This window comes from Giraffa tippelskirchi, chromosome 11, assembly GCF_054371585.1.
Source record: "Giraffa tippelskirchi isolate mGirTip1 chromosome 11, T2T-mGirTip1v1.2.pri, whole genome shotgun sequence".
NCBI classification, from domain to species: domain Eukaryota; kingdom Metazoa; phylum Chordata; class Mammalia; order Artiodactyla; family Giraffidae; genus Giraffa; species Giraffa tippelskirchi.
Window position 1 is genome coordinate 87617759 of NC_137285.1, and position 24864 is coordinate 87642622.

Here is a 24864-nt window from a genome sequence, read left to right on the forward strand (position 1 = left end):
AAGAGTAGATGTACACACTTGAGTTGTTCCAAATGTACTTCAAAGTTTTCAAGTAACTGAATTGACAATTAGTTTTAATGGACAAATTTAAAATAAAACTTAAGTGAATTTTAAACTTCAGTTCCTCAGTGCCTTGAGTCGCATTTCAAACGATCAATGTGTGGCTTGTTGTTGTTCAGTCAGTCGTGTCCAACTCTTTGCGACACCATTGGCTACAGCATGCCAGGCTTCCCTGTCCTTCATCAACTCCTGGAGCTTGCTTAAACTCATGTCCATTGAGTCAGTGATGCCACCCAACCATCTCATCCTCTTTCGTTCTCTTCTCCTGCCTTCAATTTTTCCCAGTATCAGGGTCTTGCTAATGAGTCAATTCTTAGTATCAAGAGTCTTTTCCAACAACACATTTCAAAACCATCAACACTTCAACCCCCAGCCTTCCTTATGGTCCAGCTCTCACACCAATACATGACCACTGGAAAAACCATGGCTTTGACTAGACGGGCCTTTGTCGGCAAAGTAATGTCTCTGCTTTTTAATATGCTATCTAGGTTGGCCATAACCTTCCTTCCAAGGAGTAAGCGTCTTTTGATTTCATGGCTGCAATCACCATCAGCAGTGATGTTGGAGCCAAAAAAAAAATAAAGTCTGACACTGTTTCCACTGTTTCCCCATCTATTTCCCATGAAGTGATGGGACCAGATGCCATGATCTTAGTTTTCTGAACGTTGAGTTTTAAGCCAACTTTTTCACTCTCCTCTTTCACTTTCATCAAGAGGCTCTTCAGTTCTTCTTAACTTTCTGCCATAAGGGTGGTGTCATCTGCATATCTGAGGTTATTGATATTTCTCCCGGCAATCTTGATTCCAGCTTGTGTTTCTTCCAGCCCAGCGTTTCTCATGATGTACTCTGTGTAGAAGTTAAATAAGCAGGGTGACAATATACAGCCTTGATGTACTCCTTTTCCTATTTGGAACCAGTCTGTTGTTCCATGTCCAGTTCTAACTGTTGCTTCCTGACCTGCATACAGGTTTCTCAAGAGACAGGTCAGATGGTCTGATATTCTCATCTCTTTCAGAATTTTCCACAGTTTATTGTGACCCACACAGTCAAAGGCTTTGGCATAGTCAATAAAGCAGAAATAGATGTTTTTCTGGAACTCTCTTGCTTTTTCGATGATCCCGTGGATGTTGGCAATTTGATCTCTGGTTCCTCTGCCTTTTCTAAAACCAGCTTGAACATCTGGAAGTTCATGGTTCACGTATTGTTGAGGCCTGGCTTGGAGAATTTTGAGCATTGCTTTACTAGCGTGTGAGATGAGTGCAATTGTGCAGTAGTTTGAGCATTCTTTGGCATTGCCTTTCTTTGGGATTGGAATGAAAACTGACCTTTTCCAGTCCTGTGGCCACTGCTCAGTTTTCCACATTTGCTGGCATATTGAGTGCAGCACTTTCACAGCATCATCTTTCAGGATTTGAAATAGCTCAACTGGAATTCCATCACCTCCACTAGCTTTGTTCATAGTGATGCTTTCGAAGGCCCACTTGACTTCACATTTCAGGATGTCTGGCTCTAGGAGAGTGATCATACCATGGTGATTATTTGGGTCTTGAAGATCTTTTTTTTACAGTTCTTCTGTGTATTCTTGCCACCTGTTGTTAATATCTTCTGCTTCTGTTAGGTCCATACCATTTCTGTCCTTTATTGAGCCCATCTTTGCATGAAATGTTCCCTTGGTATCTCTAATTTTCTTGAAGAGATCTCTAGTCTTTCCCATTCTGTTATTTTCCTCTATTTCTTTGCATTGATCGCTGAGGAAGGCTTTCTTATCTCTCCTTGGTATTTTTTGGAACTCTGCATTCAGATGGGAATATCTTTCCTTTTCTCCTTTGCTTTTCGCTTCTCTTCTCTTCCTAGCTATTTGTAAGGCCTTCTCAGACAGCCATTTTGCTTTTTTGCATTTCTTTTCCATGGTGATTTTCTTGATCCCTGTCTCCTGTATAGTGTCACGAACCTCTGTCCATAATTCAACAGGCACTCTGTCTATCAGATCTAGTGCCTTAAATCTATTTGTCACTTCTACTGTATACTCCTAAGGGATTTGACTTAGGTCATACCTGAATGGTCTACTGGTTTTCCCTACATTCTTCAATTTAAGTCTGAATTTGGCAATAAGGAGTTCATGATCTTAGCCACAGTCAGCTCCCCATCTTGTTTTTGCTGACTTTATAGAACTTCTCCATCTTTGGCTGCAAAGAATATAATCAATCTTATTTTGGTGTTGACCATCTGGTGATGTCCATGTGTAGAGTCTTCTCTTGTGTTGTTGGAAGAGGGTGTTTGCTATGACCAGTGCGTTCTCTTGGCAAAACTCTATTAGCCTTTGCCCTGCTTCATTCTGTACTCCAAGGCCAAATTTGTCTGTTACGCCAGGTGTTTCCTGACTTCCTACTTTTGCATTCTAGTCCCCTATAATGAAAACGACATCTTTTTTGGGTGTTAGTTCTAAAAGGTGTTGTAGGTCTTCATAGTACCGTTCAACTTCAGCTTCTTCAGCGTTACTGGTCGGGGCATAGACTTGGATTACTGTTATATTGAATGGTTTGCCTTGGAAACGAACAGAGATCATTCTTTCGTTTTTGAGATTGCATCCAAGTACTGCGTTTCGGATTCTTTTGTTGACCATGATGGCTACTCCATTTCTTCTAAGGGATTCCTGCCCACAGTAGTAGATATAATGGTCATCTGAGTTAAATTCACCCATTTCAGTCCATCTTAGTTCACTGATTCCTAGAATGTCGATGTTCACTCTTGCCATCTCCTGTTTGACCACTTCCAATTTGGCTTGATTCATGGACCTAACATTCCAGGTTCCTGACCTGGGGAGTTCATCTTTAACTGTCCTATCTTTTTGCCTTTTCATACTGTTCATGGGTTTCTCAAGGCAAGAATACTGAAGTGGTTTGCCATGCCCTTCTCCAGTGGACCACATTCTGTCAGACCTCTCCACCATGATCTTTTATTTTAGGTTCTACATATAAGTGATATCATATGGTATTTGTCTTTTTCTGGCTTACTTATTTAATATGATAATCTCCTGATCAATCCATGTTGCTGCAAATGGCATTGTTTCATTCTTTCATTGCTGAATTATATTCCTTTATATAAATATACCACATCTTCTTTATCCATCCAGCTGTTGATGAACATTTAGGTTGTTGTAATATCTTGGCTATTTTAGTGCTGCATTGAACACTGAATTGCCTGCAATTAACTGAAATTGAAAAATCTAGTGCCAGATAAGGGAGAACCAAGCTTTAAAAAATATATTTTAATGCAGAAGCCGATATGATAATCCAGTTTTCTTTTATCAAACCAGATATTAAAGAGACTTGGGAACACATGTAAACCCATGGCTGATTCATGTCAATGTATGGCAAAAACCACTACAATATTGTAAAGTAATTACCCCAACTAAAATAAATAAATTTATTAAAAAAATATATATATATTTTAGTTGTGAGATCTAGAGTAAATTACCCTACTATTCCTCAGTTCCTTCATATGAAAAATAGGAATAGAAGAATATACCTAATGTACAAATTTATAGTATGAATTAAATGAGTAGATACATAGAAAATACTTAAGACCATACTAGAACACATTTGTAACTATGTATCAGTGTTTCTGCATACACGTTACTCCTTGGAAGGAAAGTTATGACCAACCTAGACAGCATATTAAAAAGCAGAGACATTACATTGCCAACAAAAGTCCGTCTAGTCAAGGCTATGGTTTTTCCAGTGGTCATGTATGGATGTGAGAGTTGGACTATAAAGAAAGCTGAGTGCCGAAGAATTGATGCTTTTGAACTGTGGTGTTGGTGAAGACTCTTGAGAGTCCCTTGGACTGCAAGGAGATCCAACCAGGCCATCCTAAAGGAGATCAGTCGTGGGTGTTCATTGGAAGGCCTGATGTTGAAGCTGAAACTCCAATAGTTTGGCCACCTGATACGAAGAGCTGACTCATTGGAAAAAACCCTGATTCTGGGAAAGATTGAGGGCAGGAGAAGAAGGAACAGAGGATGGGATGGTTGGATGGCATCACCGACTCAGTGGACATGGTTTTGGGTTGACTCTGGGAGTTGGTGATGAACAGGGTGGCCTGGCATGCGATGGTTCATGAGGCCACAAAAAGTCGGACACGACTGAGAGACTGAACTGAACTGTGCATGTGCATGTATTCATTTCCATTAACAAATATATACCAGTTTCTTCCAAAACTGAGTTTATATAATTGGGCTCAGGTAACTGGAAAGAAAAAGTAGAATCTTAAATGCCAGTTTTTCAGTCTTTATTTTAAAACAAATTTGATAGTTTTTTGTTTTGTTAGAGGAGAAATTAGATAACATTCAAAATGTCGAGTTGATAAATATATTTTGTGTTTCAAAAGGTATTTAACCTTCCCCTGACTATTTGATTTATCTCACTTTTAATGTTTACTAACATGAGTATTTACAACAATCGACTTTGATTGCCAGCTAATAAATTATTCATAACCCATTCTGTGCCACTATTCTGAGATTTAGAAAAAAATGAAAGAGAACTTCAAGGAGATTATAATTTATCTAAAGACAATTTTCCACTTATATATTTATTTACATTATTTGTTCCTTGAGTGCTATCATGACTCAGATAAGTATTTTCTTTGTTAGAAAATCATTCAATGTAGCATGACACTCTGCTTGGAACTTGTAAAGCTGTATAAGTTGAATAACTATAAACATTTAAAATTATTTAGATTTATTTAAATTCACCTTTTTCCTGAAGAGTATTTTTCAGTCAGTATATTAAATTTTTTCTAGAGTGCTTGCTATCTTTTTGGCTAATGGTAAATTCAAAGAACAAATTGAAAGCCATAACTCAGTTCTTAAAAACTTAATTACAGAAATTATTTGGCATATTGAAAACAAACTAGTTGCAAAAATAGAATTAGTTAGACTTTATGGACTGAAGAAATGCTCAAAAATGTTTGATTACTTTAGGGAATACACACTATGTAAATTAAGAGTCAACTGTAAGTTTATAAATTGATTTTATTGTAGAATATGTAATATCTTGAAAATCCCTTGTTAGAATGAACTTGTGCTTTAAAAGTATTTTAAAATTAAAGTGAACATTTAAAAGTAAGCAATCATTAAATAATAAATAGTACTTCATTTATAAACTTATTTATTCATCAGAGAACTAAAGTTGCAAGACAAACAACAAAAGTCTGGAAAAAGGATAACTTTGGGGAGTGAAAATTCCTGAACATTTGGTTACCTGAGGCAGATATTATCTGAAGCCAAACAATCCAGTAGGATGGTTAAATTAGAAATTTTTAATGACTTTCTAATGATCAAGTGTGAGCTGATGTGGGCTTGATGGGACAGACAGATGGGGTTCTCAACCCCTTACATTGTCTTCAGGAAACTCACTGGAATTTTACACAGTGGATCAGAAAAATCTAGAGAAAGACCTCCCACCACCCCAACCCTCCACCCTTGCTTCCTGGGGGAGGGGAACAGCAGCCATTACTGAAATCTGTCCTGACTCACTTCTTTCCTTTCCATTGCAAAAGCATAGACTCCAGAGAGAAAGTCATCAAAACCTATAGCCTGTGGGTACAGGCAGAAAGCTATGCAACTGGGATGGGGAATGGAATCCAACACCTAAACCTTTCTCTGTTAATTAACAGACAACTTGATCTTCTGGGGATGGACTCCAACACTGTTACCAAAATCTATATACAAACACCACTCATTTTTTCTTTTTTTTTAATTCTGAGCTGTACACATGCAAAGTACAACCCAGCTGTACATATGCGAAGTTACCCAGTAGAACACAGCAGCTGGGGGCAGAAAATACTAAAGAGAGGTTCAGAAACTGCAGATATCTGAAAAGCAAGGCTATACTTTAATTCTATATCAATGTGGACCAGCTGTTACCGTGTGGATTTTTAGCTGTCACAATGTGGGTTTAAATCCCTAAGGCCAAAAACTTTGATCTGGAGACACCCTAAAAGTAATTTCCTAACCCTAGGAATAAGCACTGTACCTTAGGAGTAAGGGAAAATCTGAAATAGAACCACCGGAAAAAATATCAGGCAGGATCAAGGTGATCAGTTGCTACTTAATTTCAGAAGAAAGCCAAAATAAAGCTTATCTTTCTTTAGAAAATTGATGCAATTATTTTACTTCCACTGGAGATTTTTTTAAAAATTAATGAATAAGCATTATGCTAATTACATGACTGCTTAGCTCCTTTTAAAAGAGTATACTATTTCCTAGGGCAAAAATGATTTCATCTGCTCTAGTTTTAAAATTCCTTCTTTTCACTGAAGTAGCTTAAGAATCCTCCTATATGATCTTTACTAACTTTTTTTCTTTATGCTTGAAAGAGTCAATTATTCCATTCGTCCTTTGCTTTAATACTGTTTTATGTTCATATAACAATTCATTATAAGTAATTTTCTCTCGAGTAAACTGTGTTCTTTGAAGACCTCTTTCTACTTCTTAATCTATTTCTCTTGGACATGAAATAGTACCTTGTCTATAATGGATCCTTAATTCATGTTCTCTAGAGAATGAATAAGTGAATGAATAAAAAATGAAGAAAGGAAATAAACATGATTTTATTAATATTTGAGAGATCCATAAACTTCCATGTTAAATTTTAGTTGCTTCAACTTTTTTGAAAAGTACTAATTTTTTTGAATAAATCACACTCTTTCTCCTTATAGAAGATATATCCCTTTGGACTGAATTTGACAATATTCCATCCTGAAATTATATGCCATATAGTCCATTTTGCATATTTCCATAACTATGAAGTGCTTCTGTTTGTCATAATTCCCATAAAATCCTTGAAATGAATTTTGAATGAAAAATCCAAACTGGTTTACACTGGATTGCACTTGTCCTCTTTTTAAAAACTACTCAACAGCAAATTTGTTTTTTCTGTGTTTTTTTTTTTTTTTGGAAACTCTTCAATGATTCAAACACTGTTTTCTTGGAAAATCTAAAACTCTCAGGTCAGTTTTACTTCTAAAGCTAATTCTGTGGGGTTTTTTCCCTAGCTTCAGGCTCTGAGTTATAATGTGTGTTCTAATCAGAGCTGAAGACCCCTTTTATCTGTCAATTAACACTATGGGTCAATATGTGAATCATAAATTAAGGATCTGGATCTTCAGTGTCCTAATAACCATACATTTATTAATACACCCAGAATCATATCCTAGCTCAATTTTTAGCAAACTCTTCAGCACTCAGTGCAAATTTGTATAATCAAAATGAACTTGGCTTGGCTATTCTCTCCTACTCTCTACCTCTTCTTGTTTCCTCTTTTCCCTCTTTTTGCCCAATGAGTGCAGAAAATACAAAAATTAATAAAACATGAACAATGCCTAATCAAAAAGTCTACTTCAAAATACTTGGATGCTAAAGTTAAGTCATGGGTTTCCCTGGTGACTCAGATGCTAAAGAATCTGCCTGCAATGCAGGAGACCTGGGTTCCCTGGGTTGGGAAGAGCCCCTGGAGAAGGGAATGACTATCCACTCCAGTATTCTTGCCTGGAGAATTCCAGGCAAGTGGAGCCTGGAGGGGTTAATCTATGGGGTCACAAAGAGTCGGACATGAGACTGACTAACACACGTGCTTGTAATTAACCTGTTGGGACTTAACTGGTAGCTCAACTGTTAAAGAACTTGCCTGCTAATGCAGGAGATGCAAGAGACATGGGTTTGACCCCTGGGTTGGGGAATCTCCTGGAGAAGGACATGGCAACCTGCTCCAGTATTCTTGCCTGGAAAATTCCATGGACAGAGAAGCCCCACAGGCTCTTGTCCATGGGGTTCTTAAAAAGTCAGACACAACTGAGCATATACACACACACAAAGTTACACTATCTTAAGCACAGAATTCAATATCTTGCTTAATTCACTGACCAGAATAAGGATTCAAAGACAGGATTGCTGAAATTAGATGCTAAACTCTTAGTCATTGCACTTGCCTGTTTCTCATTGAGTGCAGGGAAAAGAAGCACTTTTAAGAAAGAATAGACTGTTGATTGAGAAGAGCTTCTCAATAGTTTCTCTTATGTTGGACTGTCTTGTTTTAAGTATTGTGACTCTCCTCTCTATATCTTTAGAGTTTGAGCTTCCTTACTAGAGAGATCAGCAGAAGAATTTGATATTTAACCTCATCTGCTACTTGTGGGTTGTACCTTTCATAAACATTAATTTATCCTTAAAATCATAGTGTTTAAAACATACTTTATGGTAGAAAAATGGATTTATCTCTATATCCGTTCATAAAACTATCTATTTGTATATATAGATAATGGAGAAAATTCATTGCAATCTTAAGGAATAAAGCAATAAAACTATTGTGAGGTTCATGGCATACCAAAAAGTAACAAAATGTTCAAATGCAGGGACTTACTGAAAGTCCAGTGGTTAAGACTACACCTCCCAAAGCAGGGGATGAGGGTTTGATCCCTGGTCAGGCAGATAAAAGCCCACATGCTTCTACACCAGAAACAAAACACAACACAAAAGCAACATTGTAACAAATTAAATAAAGACTTTAAAAATGGTCCACATCAAAAATCTTTTTAAAAAATATTCAAATGTATAAATGTAAAGTGAAAGTTGCTCAGTCATGTCTGTCTCTTTGCAACCGAAGAATTCTCCAGGTCTGAATACTGGAGTGAGTAGCCTTTCCCTTCTCCAGGGGATCTTCCTAACCCAGGGATCGAACCCAGATCTCCCACATTGCAGGCAGATTCTTTGCTAGCTGAACCACAAGGAAAACCCAACAATACTGGAGTGGGTAGCCTATCCTTTCTCTAGCGGATCTTCCAGACTCAGGAATTGAACCAGGGACTTCTGCATTGCAGGCGGGTTCTTTTCTAACTGAACTATCAGGGAAGCCCCTGATATATATAAGTATAAAAGTAAACTAAATTAAATTTGGTGTTTAGCTCAGTCTGTTCTGAAATAATTTATATGTTTTAGAGTATTTTGAACCTAAGTTTTAAAATTATTATTCCTAGTTGTAATAAATATATAAGCTTCACATAAGTTAATCATTCTCATTAGATACTTTCATATAAATATTGCTTCTACTTTTAGTCTCATATTAAAGTACTGAAAACTCAAAGTATTTATTTAAAAATTTATCTTCTTTGACATAAACTCTTCTCTTATATTCTTGTCTTTTGAAAATTTATTGTAATTTATTATTGTTGTACCATCAATAGACAACAACATAAAAGTCTGCATTAACAAAGCAATATGCTAGGAGTTGACTCTGACCCATTTGAAAACCTTTAATAGGGATTTTTAAAGCTGACTGACCTGTAATGAGAATTGGACTTCAAGTCATACTGCATGACCTGTATCTTTAATGTGACATATGTTCAATCTATGTGGCAATGGCAACAGATTGGTGTCTTGTTTTGAGTCAGTGATAATTAATTTATTTTGGTTTCCTGTCACAGTGTCTTTAGAGATTTCCTAAGATTACTTTGGACTCTAAAGATAAAACAATGATTAATGAACTTCAAGGCAATGGCAACCCACTCCAGTACTCTTGCCTGGAGAATCCCGTGGACTGAGGAGCATGGTAGGCTGCAGTCCATGGGGTCGCTAAGAGTCGGACACGACTGAGCGACTTCACTTTCACTTTTCACCGTCATTCATTGGAGAATGAAATGGCACCCCACTCCAGTGTTCTTGCCTGGAGAATCCCAGGGAAGGGGGAGCCTGGTGGGCTGCCGTCTATGGGGTGTACAGAGTTGGACACGACTGAAGCCTCTTAGCAACAGCAGCAGCCGCTTGAACTCATGCTAAATGTTTGTAAACTTTTCTATGCACTTGTACTCTTATTATATACATTTTTTCTAAGTTGATGTAGAAAACTATTAACATCACACAAAAAATAAAAAACTTGTCTAAATTTAATTGATTAGAATGTTTTGTGATAAAATGTGTTTGCTAATTTCTGTAATCACAAGCCTTTTCTGCTATGATGAGCTATTTTGATGGCTTTATAAGTATATTTGTGTATAACCTTACAGAATACAGCATAAGTTCATATACTATATATTGTTGAGCTGCAAAGAAAACCTGTAAAACAGGAACTGGTATTGCTAAATGCAAATAATCAGCAGTTGCCTAGAAACCCCCAGTTTTTATCACTAGAATTTACGCATTCAGTTTTATTGAAGTGAAAATCATTTAAATTCACATATCACTTATGGGAAACCCCACATGCTGTCTACCTCAGTATCTCTCAGAATACTGAAAGATTATAGGTTTCCTAGTTACTTCTCTCTCAAATTACTAACACCTACTGAATGCTTGATTTTACTAGGCTCTCATCCTATGATTGATTAGTGCTCTGCCACAACTAAAGACTAAAAACAAGCTCATGTTTTACTGATTTACTGGAACTTTTAAGACAATAGTTATAAAACAATATCTTACAGGAGAAACTTAAAGCCTTGTTTGTAAAAATCCTTTGGCCATTTCTGCTCCACTTACTGAATTTCATTTTTTCCCATGTTATTTTGTGGCCTTGTGATTATTTATCCTTTTCACATTTTTCTATCTCAAATTCATCACCTCTTTCTTAAGATAATATCTTGGGAATTCAATTTCATGTTCTTATAAAAAAAAAAAGTAACCAAGTTCTTGACTCCTGATCACTCTTTGAATAATCTTCACTCCCTGAAGTAAGTGTAATGAAGCAACAAAGAACTGAGTTTCTCACTGATCTAAATTATCCCATTTTTTTAGCAAGTATTTTTATTAACAAACGCAGTATTTTTTATTAACAGCAGTATTTCACTTCCAACTCTATTTCATTTTGAAGAAATGACCTCTAAAATTGTTAAGGGAAGCACATTGACTGAAACCGCCCACCCTGGCCAGGCCCTTTAGTAACCATTCGCATGAGTTGTTTTATGACAGGAGATCCTGGGAAGGAATACGGAACTAATAAACCACCACCAACCAGAAGAGTTCAGGACAGGTCGAAAGGAGACACTGCGTGTCCATCCACTTCCCACAATCCCTCTCGCTAGCATCCATCTTGGCTGAGTGATGGGTGTGCCACCAGGAAAGACTCTGAATTAGAATGATTGGCCAAAGATCACCCGGAAACTAGTCCCATCACCGTAAAACCCGAGACTGCAAACCATGTGGCAGAGCCTTTCTCCTGGGTTCCCTTACCCTACTGCTCTCTACCCAGGTTCCCTTTCCCAATAAAATATCTTGCTTTGTCAGCACAAGTGTCTCCTCGGACAATTCATTTCCGAGTGTTAGACAAGAGCCCAGTTTCAGGCCCTGGAAGGGGTCCCCCTTCCTGCAACAAAATGAGGGAACTATCTTAATGGAAAGCTACTAAAGGTGTGTCTCTAGACATAAATATTAGTTCCTTCCCTGGGTTCTTTCTTCTTTTTAAAGTCTTTTAACTGATTTCTAGTGATACTGATGTATTTAAGACAGACACACTTATTTAGGCACTTTAGAAATATAATATGTGTGAATATAATTTCAGTATGCCTGAGAAAGCTCACAGTCATCATAATTGCTCAAAAGTTACATGAGGTGTATTTTAAATTGTTCAGAAACAGTTTTTGGTCATTTAAAAAGTAATTGCTGTCAGCTTCAATCAGGAAGACACAGCAAGTGCCTACTTACTGAAATAGAAGGAAGTAAACAGTTTTATTTATGTGTGAAATTGACCTATACTGCTGAAATAGAAGGGTCTCAAGTAAGGTTAAGGAAATCTCTTCTTCATCCCCTAAAGCATTATAAACAAGGGAATCTGGGAGATATACCAGAGAGGATAGGAAGATGTAGTTCCTCTTCTGTTCCACGTCTTTTTCTCAGAAAATGTTAAACAAAAAGCTATCATGAGAGGAGTGGGTGGTAAAGTGTCTTATTGGAAGATTATCTTCTTTTTCACTGAATTTTAGAAAACAGAACACAGTAGAGAAGCATTCATCTTATCCTAATCCATCTATTCTCAGCTAAGAGGCACAGAGGGCTCAGGTATTGAATTATGGGATTTGTAATGAGGTGGGGCCCAGAATGCAACAGGCAAGATCAGCACTGAATTTAGAACTAGATCCCAAGACTGGCTGCAAAAGTCAAAATTGTGGCATCTGGGGTAAGAGATAAAGCAATGTTTCTCAGAGAGTATCCCAAGGCCATTGGTAGCAAAAGACACAGTCGATTTTCAAAGTGCATTTTTATGGCTCATATCAGACTTCTTAAGCCAGAATCTCTGTAGATAAGAAATGTGTGATTTTAGTGTGATTTGTAGACACTAAAATGTGAGAATAGCTGCTGCGCATGAATGCTTCAGTGCCTACAATAGAACATAGCTGGAGAGACAAGAGAGCTAGTCCTAATTTCACAGAGAAACATAAGGGTATTTGAAAGTAATGGAGACCCTTTCATTCTAATATAATCTAGTAAACAGGAACCAGGTCTAGTAGATTAAAACTCAGAATTTCAAAGCACAAGAAAACAGATTTCCCAGGCAAGAATAAGTCCAGTTCAGTTGCTCAGTCGTGTCTGACTCTTTGAAATCCCATGGACTGCAGCATACTAGGCTTCCCTGACAGTCACCAACACTCAGAGCCTGCTCAAACTCATGTCTTTCTTGTAAGTGATGCCATCCAGCCATCTCATCCTCTGTCATCCCTTTCTCCTCCTGCCTTCAATCTTCCCCAGCATCAGGATCTTTTCCGAGGAGTCAGTTCTTCCCATCAGGTGGCCATAGTATTGTAGTTTCAGCTTCAGCATCAGTCCTTCCAATGAATATTTAGGACTGATTTCCTTTAGGACAGACTGGTTTGATCTCCTTGCAGTCCAAGGGACTCTCAAGAGTCTTCTCCAAGACCACAGTTCAAATGCACCAATTCTTAAGCACAGGAATACCGGAATGTGTTACCATTTCCTTTTCCAGGGAACTAGAAAGCTATGTGTCTGCAAACATGATTAAATAAAATAAAACCTGTAGTAGGAGTAAAAACTGGAAGTTAGATAAGGAGAAGCAAGTCAAAATTCCTAGTAGCTATAGATTTTCTAACATTCTTACTTAAATTGGTATTTCATTTTCTATAAAATTTTTATAGATACAATATGCATTTCTATAGTCTTTCAGTGAAGAACTTGGTTCTAAATCTAAAAAAAGAATACAATAGTTACATGAAGAACAAGTCTCTCTGATCTCAGTTTTCCTTTCAGAAATAGATTAAGTTTCCAAGTCTATATTACCAGAAAACATGTGTGCTCAGTCACTTCAGTCGTGTTCAACTCTTTACGACCCTATGGACTGTAGCCCACCAGACTCCTCTGTCCATGGGTTTCTCCAGGCAAAAACACTGAAATGGGTTGCCATTCCCTCCTCCAGGGGATTTTCCAAACCCAGGGATTGAATCTGTGTCTCCTGCATTGTGGACAGATTCTTTATCATCTGAGCCACTGGGGAAGGCCAGTGACAATATTAACCAATATAAATTCTAATTAATGCAATGTCATTACCGAAGTTGAGAGGAGCACATTCTAGTAATGACAAATAGAAAAATAGGGGCATCACAAACTAAAATCCATATCAAAAAAGCTAGTATTGAATGTATCTCACATCTCTTTAAGTTTTCTCTTAAAATTGAAATAGAGTTAATGTATTTGTTAGTTTCAGGTGTGCAGGAGATTGATTGGACATTTAAATACATTAAAAAACTATTATCACAGTAATCTAGGTACTATCTATCCTCATATATAGTTATTATACTGTTGCGGTCTTTTACAGACCGGGACCTGGGGACCGGAGTCGACGAAAAGAAAGAGAGAAAAAGAGAGAGAGAGCAGTATCTCTCGGGTTACGTGAAAAACCAATAAATCCCTTGCACAGGACTTGTATCACTCACGAAGGCATAGGGTGTCCTCTCAAGGAGGTCTTGAAAGCCCGGGAAAGAAATTGAGCTCGGTAGGTTTCCACGCTCCGAAGGGAATGAAGACAGAAAGAAGGACGTGGGGGACCCAAGTCTCAAGTGGAGCAAGAGTATTTTATTAGCAGAAATGCATGCTTATATATCTTCAGTAAAATGATTACTCAGCCATTGTAAGGAATGAAATTCCACCAGTTGCAACAAAGTGGATAGTCTAATACATGCAAGGTCGCTGAAGAGAGTCACTGAAGGGAGTCACTGAAGGGAATCCAATCAGGTGTCCTTTCTCATGATCTCAGTCCTGAGAACTGCGTGCAGCTCTACTCGTTCCTGTATTCCAGGAGCTGATAAGGAACAGAGTCCTTGAGAAATGGCACACAAAGGAAGAAAATGCAACATATTGGATTCCTTAAAGTTGGACGTCCCCTGACATTATACTATTGATCATATTCCTTATGCTATATAATACATCCTCATGATTATTTATAGCTAGAAGTCTATACAACTTAATTTTCTTCACTGTATATTAATTTTGTATCCTGTCAATTTACTGGATTCATTAGTTTAAAAGTTTTTTGGTAGAATCATAAGAATTTTCTACATATGGTATCATTTCATTAGCAAACAGCGACAATTTTACTTCCTCCTTTACAAGTTGGACTCCCTTTTTTTTGTCTCAGTTGATTGTTGTGTTAGAATAAAGTTGAATAAAAGTGTTAAAATGGGAATCCTTTTCTTTTTCCTGATCTCAGAGAAAATTCTTTCAACTTTTCATCATTAGGAATGATGTTACCTGTGGGCTTATCATATAAGGACTCTATTCTTTTGAAGTTTGATAGAACGTGCGGTAGAATTCACCTGTGAATCCATTTGGTCATGAAATTTGTTGGGAGTTTTAAAACTTTTGATTCAATTTTGGTAATAATCAGTCTGTTTATATTTTCTATTTCTTCCTAATTCAGTTTTAGGAGGTTGTATACTTCTAAGATTTTGTCCATTTCTTCTAAGTTTTCCAATTTATTGCTATATAAATGTTCATAGTAATGTCTTCTAATTTTTTACATTTCTGAGGTGTTGGGTATAACTTCTCTTCTTTCATTTCTAATTTATCTTTTAGGTTCTGTCTCTTTTTCTTTCAAGGAGTGTAACTGTTGTTGTTGTTCTGTTGCTCAGAGGACTGCAGCAAGCCAGGCTTCTCTGTCCTTCACCATCACCAGGAGTTTGCTTAAACTGCCAGCTTTTTCTCTCTCTTCTTTCTCCTTCATCAAGAGCCTCTTTAACTCTTTTTCACTTTCTGCCATGAGGGTTGTGTCATCTGTATATCTGAGTCTAACTAAGTTTATTAATTTTGCTTATCTTTTCAAAGAACCAGCTGTCAGTTTCATTGATCTTTTTATTTTTATTTGTTTTTAGTCTTTGTTTCATTTATACATACTCCAATATGTGTTATTTCATTTCTTTTAATAACTTGGATTTTTTTAAAAATTAATTCCTTTAGGTATAGGTTAGATTGTTTATTTGAGATTTTCATTGTTTCTAAGGTAGGTCTGAATTTCTGTAATCTCTCCAGTTGAACTGGATTTGATGTTTCCCACTAGTTTAAAAATGTTATCTTTTAATTTTTGTTTGTCTCTGGGTGTTTGCTAATCTCCTCCTTGATTTTTAACAACCCATCAGATGTTTAGTGCCATAGTAGCATATCATTTAAACTCCACAAGTTTAAGTTTTTCCCAGTTTTTTCCCTTACAGTTAATTTTTGGTCTTAAGACATTATCATTGGAAAAGATGCTTAATATCCTTTTTTCTTATTTAATTTACTAACACTTGTTTTATGGCCTAGCATGTGATCCATCTGCCAGAAAATTCCACGTATGTTTATAAAGAATATGTATATTGCTGTTTTTTAATGGAATGTTGTCTATATATTTCTTAAGTCAACTGATGTAATTCGTCAGTTAAAGCCAATCTTTATTGATTTTACTCTCTGTGTGATTTTTCCATTAATGGAAGTGGGGTGTTAAAGTTCCTTAATATTATTTTATTACTGTCAATTTCTCCCTTTATATCTGTTAATATTTGCTTTATGTATTTAGGTGGTCTTATTTTGGGTGCACATATATTTGCAAATATTATATCTTCTTCTTGGATTGATCCCATTGTCATTTTGTAACATCTTTTTGTGACTTGTTACCTGAGTGAAAGTTGCTCAATTGTGTCTGACTCTTTGAAATCCCATGGACTGTACAGTCCACGGAATTCTCCAGGCCAGAATACTGAAATGGGTATCTTTCCCCTTTTCCAGGGGATCTTCCCAACACAGGGATCAAACCCAAGTCTACCACATTGCAAGCAGATTCTTTACCAGCTAAGCCACCTGGGAAATCTTCTCTTGTTACAGTTCTTGTTTTAAAGTCTATTTTCTCTAATATAAGTATTGCTATCCTAGCCTTTTAGTTTGTTTTCTTTCATTTGCATAGAATGCCTTTTTCATTTCCCTCACTTTCAGCTTGTATGTGTCTCCAGATCCGATGTGAGTCTCTTGTTGGCAGCACACACATAAGTCTTGGTTTTTCATCCATTCAGCAACTCTGTGTGTTAAACAGGGCATATAATTCATTTACATTTAACATAATTATAGATAGATGTACTTATTGATCACATGTTGATTTTTTTCTGGTTGTTTTGTCATTCTTCTTTGTTTCTCTATTCTTCCCTTGGTCTCCTGCCATGTGATCTGATGACAATTTTTAAGTGCTATATTTGGATTAATTTCTCTCTATTTTTGTGTATCTATTATATGCTTTTGGTTTGTGGTTACCAAATGTTTATTATTAAAACCTTTAAATTTTTGGTACATGTTTTAAATTGACGAGCTCTTAAACTCAAGCTAAAGATTAAGCTTAATTTTAAGATTAAGATTAAAATCAGTTTTAAACTGCCCTACACGTTTACTTTTCTCCAAACATTTCATGCTTTTGATGCGATATTTCATGTTTTTTATGTGTTAGTGTCTCATTTGGAAACTTCAGCAGTGGCCACAGGACTGGAAAAGGTCAGTTTTCGCTCCAATCCCAAAGAAAGGCAATGCCAAAGAATGCTCAAACTACCACACCATTGCACTCATCTCACAAGCTAGTAAAGTAATGCTCAAAATTCTCCAAGCCAGGCTTCAGCAATACGTAAACTGTGAACATCCAGATGTTCAAGCTGGTTTTAGAAAAGGCAGAGGAACCAGAGATCAAATTGCCAATATCTGCTGGACCATCGAAAAAGCAAGAGAGTTCCAGAAAAACATCTATTTCTGCTTTACTGACTATGCCATAGCCTTTGACTGTATGGATCACGATAAACTGTGGAAAATTCTGAAAGAGATGGGAAAACCAAACCATCTGACCTCTCTCTTGAGAAACCTGTATGCAGGTCAGGAAGCAATAGTTAGAACTGGACATGGAACAACAGACTGGTTCCAAATAGGAAAAGGAATAGGTCAAGGCTGTATATTGTCACCCTGCTTATTTAACTGATATGCAGAGTACATCATGAGAAATGCTGGGCTGGATGAAGCACAAGCTGAAATCAACATTGCTGGGAGAAATATCAATAATGTCAGATATGCAGATGACACCACCCTTATGGCAGAAAGTGAAGAAGAACTAAAGAGCCTCTTGATGAAAGTGAAAGAGGAGAGTGAAAAAGTTGGCTTAAAGCTCAACGTTCAGAAAACTAAGATCATGGCATCTGGTCCCATCACTTCATGGGAAATAGATGGGGAAACAGCGGAAACAGTGTCAGACTTTATTTTTGGAGGCTCCAAAATCACTGCTGATGGTGATTGCAGCCATGAAATTAAAAGACACTTACTCCTTGGAAGGAAGGTTATGGCCAACCTAGATAGCATATTTAAAAGCAGAGACATTACTCTACCAACACAAGTCCGTCTAGTCAAGGCTATGTTTTTTCCAGTGGTCATGTATGGATGTGAGAGTTGGATGGTGAAGAAAGCTGAGCACCGCAGAATTGATGCTTTTGAACTGTGGTGTTGGAGAAGACTCTTGAGAGTCCCTTGGACTGCAAGGAGGTCCAATCAATCCATCCTAAAGGAGATCAATCCTGGGTGTTCATTGAAAGGACTGATGCTGAAGCTGAAGCTGAAACTCAAATACTTTGGCCATCTCATGCGAAGAGTTAACTCATTGGAAAAGACCCTAATGCTGGGTAGGATTGGTGGCAGGAGGAGAAAGGGACGACAGAGGATGAGATGGTTGGATGGCATCACTGACTCGATGGACGTGGGTTTGGGTAGACTCCAGGAGTTGGTGATGGACAGGGAGGCCTGGCGTGCTGCAATTCATGGGGTCGCAAAGAGCCGGACATGGCTGAGTGACTGAACTGAACTGAACTGAAACATTGACTATGTCTATAGATGGTTTTACTACTTTTGTCTTTCAACCTTGCTACTACATTTATAAGTAGTTGATCTACTACTTTTACTCCATGTTTGCCTTTACCAATGAAAATTTTCCCTTTCATATTTTTCATATGTCTTGTTATCTTTTATTTTCTGCTTATAAAAATCCTCACAACATTTCTTGTTAAGCTGGTTTAGTGGTGCTAATCTCTTTTATGTTTTTCTGTCTGTAGTATCCTTTATTATTCCTTCAAATATAAATGAAATCCTTGGTGGATACAGCATTCTTGGTTGTAATTATTTCCCTTTCTTTACTTTAAAGATATCATACCATTCCTTTCTGACCTGCAGAGTTTATGATAAAAGTCAGATGATGTAGCCTTATAGGTTTTCCATTGTACATGACTAGTTGTTTTTCCCTTGCTGTTTTTAGTATTTTGTTTATCTTTAATTTTTCCCATTTAATTGCAATTGATCTTGGTATGATCCTTTTGGGGGTTATCCTGTTTGGTACTCTCTGTGCTTAATATATTTGGATATCTTATCTGTTTTCTTTCCCAGATTTAGGGAAGTTTTCAGCTATTATTTCTTCAAATGAGTTACATGCCTATTTCTTTTCTTCTTCTTCTGGGATCCCTACAATACAAATATTAGTACATGTGATATTGTTTCAAATGTCCTTAAACTATACTCATTTAATTTTTTTTCCCTTTTTAGCTTGGTTAATTTCTACTACTTTGTCTTTCAGATCAATGATCTGTTCTTCTGCAACATTTAAGCTAGTATTGATTTCCTCTAGTTAATTTAAACTTCAGTTATTGTATTCTTCACCTTTTATTGATTCTTTTTCATGTTTTATGCTCTTTGTTGAAGTTCTCACTGTTTTATTTCTTTCTGAAATCATTGGGTATCTTTATAATCATTATCTTAAACTTTTTATCTGGTAGATTGTTTTTTCTCTAACTGTGTTTAGGTCTTTTTCTGAGATTTTTGTCTTGCTCCTTCATTTGGAGCGTCTTTCTCTGTCTCATTTTGTCTAATTCTCTGTATTTATTTATAAGTATTAGGTAGGTTTGTTACATCTCTTGATATGGGAGAAATGGCCTTATGTAAAGATTTCCAATGCACCTATTAGCATGATTCCTCTGGCTACCACAGCTAAATAATCTAGGTGTTTCTCCTATGTGGGCTGCTGGGCCCATCTTTTTGTTGAGGCCAAATACAGTAGAAGCACTGATAGGGAAGGTTGGCTTCAGGCCTAGTTGACTGAGATGCCCTGTCTCATGTGGCTTCCTTGGACTCTCTGGTGGGTGGGGCAGTCTCCCTACACTACTGGCTGTGCATCCTCAGGCCTGGCTGCTGCAGGCCTCTAATAGGCTGGAGGAATGACTAATAGGCTTCTCAGTGCTGGTTTCAGCATGGTAAAACAAGATACCAGACGACTGATACCATCCTCTCAGTCCCCAGAAGCAACTCTGCCTCTATGGGAGGCTCACCAAAATCAGTAAGTGGATCTGACCCAAGTACCTTTCAAACTTTTGCTCTTTATTGGGACTCAGAGCGTGAATTTCTGAGCATGCTCTTTAGAAGTGTTCTCCTTTCCAATAATGCTCTGGCTCTCCTGAGTGAAGCCCCATTGTCTTTCAAACCTCAGCTTTCTGGAGACTGGTCTTTCTATTGCTGAATTTCTTGGCTGAGAAATTCAGCCCAGATGTGTGGCTAACACCCCTCACTATTAATAAGGAGAAACTCTGTGGTTGTGATATTCCTCCTGTTTGTGCTCAGGTGTATGGGTCTTGTCTAGGCTGCCTCTTTGTCCCTCCGACCCACTGACTGTGTCTCCTTTATGTCTTCAAATGTGGAAAACCTTTTCTGTCCACCTTTAGATTATTTCCACTGATTATTTTCATTGCTCTATGAGTAGTTGTAATTTTGGTGTGCTTTTAGAAAGAGTTGAGTTCAGAGTCTTCCTACTTCACCATCTTGATCTATCCAAGTCTTAAATTAAATTATTTGATCTTTTTTCCTGACTAAATACAACAGTAAAGAAGAGTAGAATTTATTGTTCTCCATTAATATGTAAAGAGAAAATGATAAAAATATAATTATTCATATGACATTATGAATATCTTTACTTTGTAATAGTCAAGTTGTTGTTGTTCAGCTGCTCAGTCATATCCGACTCTTTGTGACCCTATGGACTGCAGCACACTAGGCTTCCCTGTCCTTCAACATCTCCCAGAGCTTGCTCAAACTCATGTCCATTGAGTTGGTGATGCCATCCAACCATCTCATTCTCTGACTTCTCCTTTAATAGGCATAGATATTTGTAACTAATATAGTCAACTTAAATAAATAATAAACTTTAAAAATATAAAAGCATCAATAGCCTGTTAGTACATCATCACAGGTTTGGGGGTCAGCTAGGTTTAAGTAATAAACACATTACCAAATGGGCTTCTCAGGTGGCACTAGTTGTAAAGAACCTGCCTGACAATGCATAAGACCTAAGAGATGTGAGATCAGTCCCTGGGTTGGGAAGATTCCCCTGGAGGAGGGCATGGCAACCCCCTCCAGTATTCTTGCCTGGAGAATCTCATGGACTGAGAATCCTGGTGGGCTACAGTCCAGAGGGCCGCACAGAGTTAGATACAACTGAACTGACTTAGTGGGCATGCACACACACAGGTTACCAACTAACAATAAGTGCTTGGTTCGGTACCAGCTATTTAAACTTCCTAAACTGGGTAATCCTTATCTTTCAAACAAGACTAATAATCCCATTACTACAGGGTTATTGTGAGGATAAGAATAGTGCATGTTTTCTGGTCAATAAACATAACTATTAACATTATTCTTTTTTGTTGTCTCTGAAGGTACAAGTTGACTTATGTTTTTGATGTTATTTTCTCTGCTGGGTGTATTTCTAACATTTTATTTTGTGAGGAAAATGATCTTACATCTAAAGTGTGAACACGATCTTGTATAGAGGAAATATTCTAAGAAATTCCTTAACCAGAGAATATAAAACCTTGTTTCATATATGACCTCAGTTTGACCCATTCAGTCATTACATTATGAAGATATATAGAGAGCAGATATAGAAAAAAATTGGATATTTGCCTTGTTTTAGATAGTCATCAACTTGGGAAGTAGACAAAACTAATATATACAAAAGGAGTATTGGCAAAAAAGGCAAAACATTGTTTTATTATTACCAGATAATCTCTAATAAGCTATTTGGGGGCCTGAGGGATTTTACTTTTTTAATTCTTAGTAAGTGTTCTTCACTTCAGAAAAAAGTAGATCATAAAGTTGGCTGGCCCCTACTCCTCATCTTTGACCCTATAACTTTAATACTAAGTGCAAATCATCCAATTCAAATAGTAGCCATCATTTCCAAATTTTAAAAATTCAAAACCTAGTGAGAAATATATTTATATATGAACCCAGAGTGCATGTGCATGCACACATATGCACTTGTTAACATACATATTCACACACACTTCAGTTCAGTTCAGTTCAGTCACTCAGTCATGTCTGACTCTTTGCGACCCCGTGGACCGCAGTATGCCAGGCCTCTCTGTCCATCACCAACTCCTGGAGTTTACCCAAACTCAAATCCATTGAGTCGGTGATGCCATCCAATGATCTCATCCTCTGTCGTCGAATTCTCCTAGTGCCTTCAATCTTTCCCAACATTAGGGTCTTTTCAAATGAGTCGGGGCTTCACATCAGGTGGCCAAAGTATTGGAGTTTCAGCTTCAGCATCAGTCCTTCCAAAGACTATTCAGGACTGATTTCCTTTAGGATGGACTGGTTGGATCTCCTTGCAGTCCAAGGGACTCTCAAGAGTCTTCTCCAACACAGAATTCAAAAGGATAAATTCTTCGGCGCTCAGCTTTCATTATAGTCCAACTCTCACATCCATACAAGACCACTGAAAAAACCATAGCCTTGAATAGGTGGACATTTGTTGGCAAAGTAATGTCTCTGCTTTTAAATATGCTATCTAGGTTGGTCATAACCTTCCTTCCAAGGAGTAAGCGTCTTTTTATTTCACGGCTGCAGTCACCATCTGTAGTGATTTTGGAGTCCAAAAAAATAAAGTCTGACACTGTTTCCACTGCTTCCCCATCTATTTGCCATGAAGTGATGGGACCAGGTGCCATGATCTTCGTTTTCTGAATGTTGAGCTTTAAGCCAACTTTTTCACTCTCCTCTTTCACTTTCATCAAGAGGATCTTTAGTTCTTCTTCACTTTCTGTCGTAAGGGTGTTGTCATCTACATATCTGATGTTATTGATATTTCTCCTGGAAATCTTGATTCCAGCTTGTGCTTCATCCAGCCCAGCGTTTCTCATGATATACCATGCATATAAGTTAAATAAGCAGGGTGACAATATAGAGCCTTGACATACTCCTTTTCCTATTTGGAACCAGTCTGTTGTTCCATGTCCAATTTTAACTGTTGCTTCCTGATCTGCATACAGATTTCTCAAAGAGCCAAGTCAGGTGGTCTGGTATGCCCATCTCTTTCAGAATTTTCCACAGTTTATTGTGATCCACACAGTCAAAGGCTTTGGCATAGTCAATAAAGCAGAAATAGATGTTTTTCTGTAACTCCCTTGCTTTTTCGATGATCCAGCAGGTGTTGGCAATTTTATCTCTGGGTCCTCTCCCTTTTCTAAAACCAGCTTGAATACCTGGAAGTTCACGATTCATGTATTGATAAAGCCTGGCATGGAGAATTTTGAGCATCATTCACCAGTGTGTGAGATGAGTGCAATTGTGCGGTAGTTTGAGCATTCTTTGGTATTGCCTTTCTTTGGGATTGGAACGAAAACTGACCTTTTCCAGTCCTGTGGACACCACTGAGTTTTCCAAATTTGGTGGCCTATTAAGTGCAGCATTTTCACAGCATCATCTTTCAGGATTTGAAATAGCTCAACTGGAATTCCATCACCTCCACTAGCTTTGTTCGTAGTGATGCTTCCTAAGGCCCACTTGACTTCACATTCCAGGATGTCTGGCTCTAGGTGAGTAATCACACCATCATGATTATCTGGGTCGTGAAGATCTTTTCTGTACCCTTCTTCTGTGTATTCTTGCCACCTCTTCTTAATATCTTCTGCTTCTGTTAGATCCATATGATTATGTCCTCAATTGAGCCCATCTTTGCATGAAATGTACCCTTGGTATGTCTAATTTTCTTGAAGAGATCTCTAGTCTTTCCCATTTGTTTGTTTTCCTCTATTTCTTTGCACTGATCACTGAGGAAGGTTTTCTTCTCTCCTTGCTATTCTTTGGAACTCTGCATTCAAATAGGTATGTCTTTCCTTTTCTCCTCTGCTTTTCGCTTCTTTTCACAGCTATTTGTAAGGCCTTCTCAGACAGCCATTTTGCCTTTTCGCATTTCTTTTTCTTGGGGATGGTCTTGATCCCTGTCTCCCATACAATGTCATGAACCTCCTTTTATAGTTCATCAGGCACTCTGTCTATCAGATCTAGTCCCTTAAATCTATTTCTCACTTCCACTGTATAATCATAAGGTATTTGATATAGGTCATACCTGAACGTTTCAGTGGTTTCCCCTACTTTCTTCAATTTAAGTCTGAATTTGGCAATAAGGAGTTCATGATCTGAGACACAGTCAGCTCCCTGTCTTGTTTTTGCTGACTGTATAGAGCTTCTCCATCTTTGGCTGCAAAGAATATAATCAATCTGATTTCGGTGTTGACCATGTTGTAATGTCCATGTACAGAGTCTTCTATTGTGTTGTTTGATGAGGGTGTTTTCTATGACCAGTGCATTCTCTTGGCAAAACTCTATTAGCCTTTGCCCTAATTCATTCTGTACTGCAGGGTCATATTTGCTTGCTACTCCAGGTGTTTCTTCACTTCCTACTTTTGTATTCCAGTTTCCTATAATGAAAAGGACATCTTTTGGGGGTGTTAGTTCTAAAAGATCTTGTAGGTCTCATAGACCATTCAACTTCTGCTCCTTCAGTGTTACTGGGCGGGGCATAGACTTGGATTACTGTGATATTGAATGGTTTGCCTTGGAAACGAACAGAGATCATTCAGTCATTTTTGAGATTGCATACAAGTGCTGCATTTTGGACTCTTGTTGACTATGACGGCTACTCAATTTCTTCTAAGTGATTCCTGCCCACAGTAGTGGAAATAATGGTCATCTGAATTAAATTCACCCATTCCAGACACACTTAGTAGAATAAAAAGTTTCACAAATGGTACATAACGTTAATAAATGTGAAAGAACTTGATATTTTCTGCACTATAATTTTTTTTTTAATTTCCAATTACAGTGCAGTGACTATCCCAGTTTGGAATCTAAGTCATGAATCAAAGAGAGGAGGAAGGATATTATTATTTTCTGTTCTTGTGGTCCATAATAAGATGTACAACCTAGTTATGAGAGCAAGCGCA

At 37.5% G+C, this 24864-nt stretch overlaps 1 pseudogene; it reads right to left on the reverse strand.

Annotated features, from left to right (window-relative positions):
* Positions 1-24864, reverse strand: part of LOC145525227 (NADH dehydrogenase [ubiquinone] flavoprotein 2, mitochondrial-like) — a 39470-nt pseudogene that overhangs the window by 13881 nt on the left and 725 nt on the right.